A 5,743-nucleotide genomic window follows, 5' to 3' on the forward strand; every position below is an offset into this window, starting at 1 on the left:
AAAAAAACTACAAACGAGAATCTTTGATTAATACTGATGTGAAAATCCTCAACAAAATAATAACAAACAGAATTCAACAGCACATGAAAAGGATTATACACCATGACCAAGGGAGACATTCCTGGAATGCAATGATGGTTCCACATAATGAAAATCAATCAACATAATGTACCACATTAACAAAACTTTTTTAAAAAACACAATCCTCTTGATTGATGCAGAAAATTTATCTAACAAAATTCAACACCCTTTCATGATTTAAAAATATTCAACAAACTAGCAATAGAAGGAAATTATATCAACATAATAAAGGCCATATATGAAAAGCCCACAGCTAATGGTGTAAAGGTGAAATACTGAAAGTTTTTCCTCTAAGATCAGGAACAAGACAAGGATGTTCACTTTATTTAATATAATACTGGAAGTTCTAGCCAGAGCAATTAGGAAAGAAAAAGAAGTTCCGGCCAGAACAATTAGGAAATGAAAGAAAGGAAAAGGCATCCAAATTGGAAAGGAAGAAGTAAAACTGGTTGAGCATTCCTAATCCAAAAATCCAAAATCAGAAATTTTTTGATTGCTGATATGATGCCACAGATAGAAAATTCCACACCTCGCTTCATGTTGATGGGTCACACCAAAATTGTTTCAGGCACAAGTTTAAAATATTGTATAAAATTATCTCCAGGCTACCTGTTTAAAGTATATATGAAACATATATGAATTTCACGTTTAGACTTGAGTCCCATCTCCAAGACATCTCATCATGTGTATGTAAATATTCCAAAACCTGAAATCCAAAACGCTCTGGTCCCAAGCATTTTAGATAAGGGATACTCAACCTGTATTTACACATCGCATGATATTTTATGTAGAAAACCCAAGATAATTTACGAAAAAACTGTTAGAACTAATAAATGAATTCAGCAAAGTTGCAAGGTATGAAATCAACACACAAAAATGGTTACATTAAAAAACACTAACAGGCTGGGTACGCTGGCTCATGCCTGTAATCCCAGCACTTTGGAAGGCAGAGGTGAGTTTGAGACCAGTCCAGCCAACATGGTGAAACCCTGTCTCTACTAAAAATACAAAAATTAGCTGGGTGTGTGGTGCATGCCTGTAATCCCAGCTACTCAAGAAGCTGAGGCAGGAGAATCGCTTGAACGCTGGAGGCAGATGTTGCAGTAAGTTGAGATTGAGACTCTATCTCAAAAACAAACAAACAAAGCACTAATAATTAACAATCCAAAAGGAATATTAAGAAAACAATTCTACTTACAATAGCATCAAAAAGAATAAAATACTTAGGAATAAACTTAAGGAAGCAAAACTTTTATACACTGAACACTACAAAATATTGCTAAAAGAAGTTAAAGACACCAACAAATAAAAAGACATCCTGTGTTCATTGACTGGAAGAAAATATTGTAAAGATGTCAATACTACTCAGTTATCTACAGATCCAATGCAATCTCTGCCAAAATCCCAATGATGTTTTTCCAGAAACAGAAAACTCTACCTTAAAATTTATATGGAATCTCAAGGAACCCCAAATAGCCAAGACAATCTTGAAAGGGAAAAACAAAGTTCAAGGTCTCACACTGACTACACAGCTATAGCAATCACAACACTGAGATACTGGCATACAGAATCCTCATAATAATTTCTGACAAAGGTACCAAGATCATTTCAACAGGCAAAGGGCGGTCTTTTCAACAAATGGTGCTAGGAAAATTGGATATTCACATGCAAAAGTAGTATGAAGTTTGACTCTTACCTTACACCATATAAAAATACTAACTAAAAATGGGTCAAAGACCTACACATATGACCTAAAATGATCAAAATCTTAGAGGAACACATGCTGACAAAATTTCATGACACTGGATTTGGCAATGAGTTTCTGGATATGACACCAGAAGTACAAGCAACAAGAGAAAAAATAGATAAGTTGGACTACATATTACATCAAAATGAAAAACTTCTGGGTATCAAAAGACACAATCAAGAGTAAAAAAGCAACCCATGGAACAGGAGAAGATACTTGTGAATCACATGTCTGATAAGGGGTTGGTTATATCCAGAATACAGAAAGAACTCCTACACACAACAACAATAAAACAACCCAATTAAAAAATGGGCAAAGGACTCCAATAGACATTTCTCCAAAAAAGATATACAAATGGCCAATAAGCACATGGAAAGATGCTCAATATCACTAATTATTAGACAAAAGCAAGTCAAAACCTCAATGAGATACTGCCTCAGACCCATTAGAATTACCACTATCAAAAAAACAATACAGAAAATAAGTATTGGCAAGGATGTGGAGAAATTTACTTGCTAATAAAAACAATGACATCAAACAATTTGTATTTCCATAAGGTACTGCTGAAAAAAGATTCAGTAAAGTGCTATAATACGATACTATTTTTATAAAGCAAGGACATAAAAAATAAGTAAGTACATACATTTTGGTGCATGTATATAATGTATTAGTTTTCTACTGAAGCCATAACAAATCACCACAAATTCAACGACTTAATACAAATTCATTCTCTTACAGTTTTGTAGGTTAGAAATCCAACAAAGGTCTCACTGGGCTAAAGGCAATTTACCAGCAGGGCTGCATTCCTTTCTGGAGACTCAAGAGTTAAAAATTCATTCGCCTCCCTTTCCCAGCTTCTAGAGGGAATCTCTATTCCATCTGCATTCTGTGGCTCATGGCCCCCTTCCATCATCTTCAAAGCCAGCAACATAGAATCTCTCTCTGACCATTCATTAGTAGTCATATCTTTGATCACGGCCAGGTCATTTTTTACGGACTCTCAATTACATCAGGCGCGCCTTCCAGGATGCTCTCCCCATCTCAAAGTCCTTAACCTTCATCACATCTGTACTCTCTTTTGCTATGTAAGGCAACATATACACAGGTTCCAGGTATTAGGATGCATGCATACTTGGGGGGCCATTATTCTGCTTACCACAAATGTCTATACTATTTATTATATAAGCATATATAGAAGAATCCACATAATCAGGTTCTTAACATAAGCTAGGAAATAAGGGGCTGATGTGAATAGACGCAGAAGCAAACAGGAAGAGGGAAAAGGAAGGAAGAAGAAGAAAAAGGAAAGGGAGGGGTAAAGGGGAGTAGAGGAGAGAAGAAAAAGAGGATGGAGGGGAAGAAGAGAAAGTGGCAAAGATGCGGAGGAAAAGGGGAGAGAGAAAAGGAGAAAAGGAAAGGGAGTTGCAAGAAAGGATAAGCAAAAAAGAGAAAAACAGATTTTTAAAAAAAAGGATACGAATTAAAACGGAAGAAAAAGGAGAAAAGGAAACAAGGAAAAAAAGAGAAGGAAAAAAGACTCCCAAACATACCAAATAAAGTGAGGTATGCCTGATCAAATTTATGCAATTAGGGAAAATTACATAATTATATATATATACAAAAAGAAACTTATCAGTGGGGCATGCTGGCTCACGTCTGTAATCCCGACACTTTGGGAGGCCAAGGCAGGAGGACTGCTTGAAGCTGGAAGTTCAAGACCACCCTAGATGAGATAGTGAGACCCTTATCTCTACAAAAAATTTTAAAAGTTAGCCAGGCATGCTGGTACGTGCCTGTAGTTGCTGCTACTCAGGAAGCTGAGGTGGGAGGATCTCCTGAGTCCAGGAGGTTAAGGCTGCAGTGAACCATGATCACGCCACGGCACTCCAGCCTGGGCAACATAATGAGATCCTGACTCATTAAAAAAATAAGAAACCCTTTTTTTTTTTTAATTAAAATTCTTAACCTGACTTACAAGAACTGCCTACTAGACTTCCTCCTGGTCCCTCTTCAGTGCATACAGTGTATATATGTACCTACCATTAGGTATAATACACAAGTTTCACTGCCCTAAAGGCAGTGAATTTTATGTGTACAATTCCGTAACAGTTGATGCGTGTCATTATACATTTGTCCAAACCATAAAGTACGAGACCAAGAGTAAACCCTGATATAAACTACAGGACTTTGGGTGACAAAGCGTCAATGTAGGTTCGATTGTAACAAACGTATGGCTCCGTGGCTCTGTGGGGATGTTGACGATGAGGGAGGCTAAAGTCCTCTGTGCTACCCCAATTCATCCAACTCCTGATCTTTTTACTGTCTCCACAGTTATGCCTTCAAGAATGCCATATAGTTGGAATCATACAGCCTTCCTTCAGTTAATAATATGCATTTAAGATTCCTCCATGTCTTTTCACGGCTTGATAGCTCATTTCTTCTTAGCACTAAATAGTATCCCATTGGCTGGATGTACCGCAGTTTATTTACCCATTCACCTATTGAAGAACATCTTGGCTGCTTCTAAGTTTTGGCAGTTATGAATAAAACTGCTATAAACATTTGTGTGCAGGTTTTTGTGTGGACATAAATTTTCAGTCCATTGGGTAAATACCAGAGTGTGACTGCTGCATTATGAGTGTTGAGTTCTGTAAGAAACTGCCAAACTGTCAGTTGGATTTTTAACCGGTTTCATTCTTTCCTATTTTTGTGCGTCTACAGTTTTATGTACTATTCAAGCTATTCTCTTTCATCACATTTAAAGACTCTGAAACAATTACTATTTCATTTTACACTCACTTTACATCTGTAAAGTGTTGTAAAACACCCCAAAATCAGGAAACCCTAACCAATAAAGAAGTGAATATCCCCAGACGGGCTGAAAACTAGTGTAAGGTGAGCGAATATCTGATTTGTGACTAACTTTATTAAAAGCGGTAGGTTCATTCACTTCCATGCTGTGACGACTGTCTTGCTTCAGCTGCCACAGTTTAGGTAATGTACATAATGAATATTCTGAAAATAAAGAGTCCCTCCCTCACCTTAAACCCATACTCAATAAAAAATGAATACATATATGAAACACATTTATCAAAATTAGCAGACTTCAGGTGTTTTAAAAAGCAAAATTTTAACATATGGAACCCTAATCTCTAACTGAACTCTATTACAGAATGAGTTATGTTTCACGGTTTGGGAGTAGGGCAAGAAAAAAGTTAGGGCCATTAATTAAATACCCAACAGTAAACACTAATCCTGTTCCACTCCATCCCACCCAAGTACCAAAAATGTTTAAACAACTTAAGGCTCTTTGTTCCCTGATTTAGCAATAAAATGTTTATGGAATTCCACCAACCTACCTACTTGACAAGACAGACTTACACACTGGATTATTTACTTTTCTAAAACAAATTTAACTGTGCAAGAGCAAAAATTCAGACTATACATCTTATCACATCAAGAAGTGTTAACACTGCTATCTAAATATGCTATTTAAATGTGATACACTGTAAGGTAACAGAAAAAAGAATACTTGTAATATACACACACACAGCCTAGACCTTTGTATTGTATTACTGAACAAGTGCAAGAAATATATTTGGCCTAGCAAATGGAAACTAAGTAATTGACAAAGTTCATTTACATGGCAAAAACCAGTTCTTAAGACTGGTAAACTTTAAAAAATGCAATACTGACACGGTGCTTTGAAATAAAGAAAATCTGCAACAATCATATTGTCATAACCACAGATAAATACAGACAGTGATTGCTATGTGCAAGACGCTGTTCTAAGCACTGTAAATTAACTCACTTGATCCTCACAACTGAGTTCAGTTACTTTTTTTTTTCTTAACCTTTTTTTTTTTTGAGACAGGGCCTCACTCTGTTACCCAGGCTGGTGTGCATTGGTACAAT

General features: G+C 36.3%; 1 protein-coding gene across 2 annotated transcripts in view; it reads right to left on the minus strand.

Moving 5' to 3' along the window:
- Positions 1-5,743, minus strand: part of NUDT9 (nudix (nucleoside diphosphate linked moiety X)-type motif 9) — a 47,756-nt gene that overhangs the window by 33,365 nt on the left and 8,648 nt on the right. The gene's annotated exons all lie outside the window — the stretch shown is intronic.

The sequence above is a fragment of the Mandrillus leucophaeus genome, unplaced genomic scaffold (genome assembly GCF_000951045.1).
Source record: "Mandrillus leucophaeus isolate KB7577 unplaced genomic scaffold, Mleu.le_1.0 Scaffold381, whole genome shotgun sequence".
Classification (NCBI taxonomy): domain Eukaryota; kingdom Metazoa; phylum Chordata; class Mammalia; order Primates; family Cercopithecidae; genus Mandrillus; species Mandrillus leucophaeus.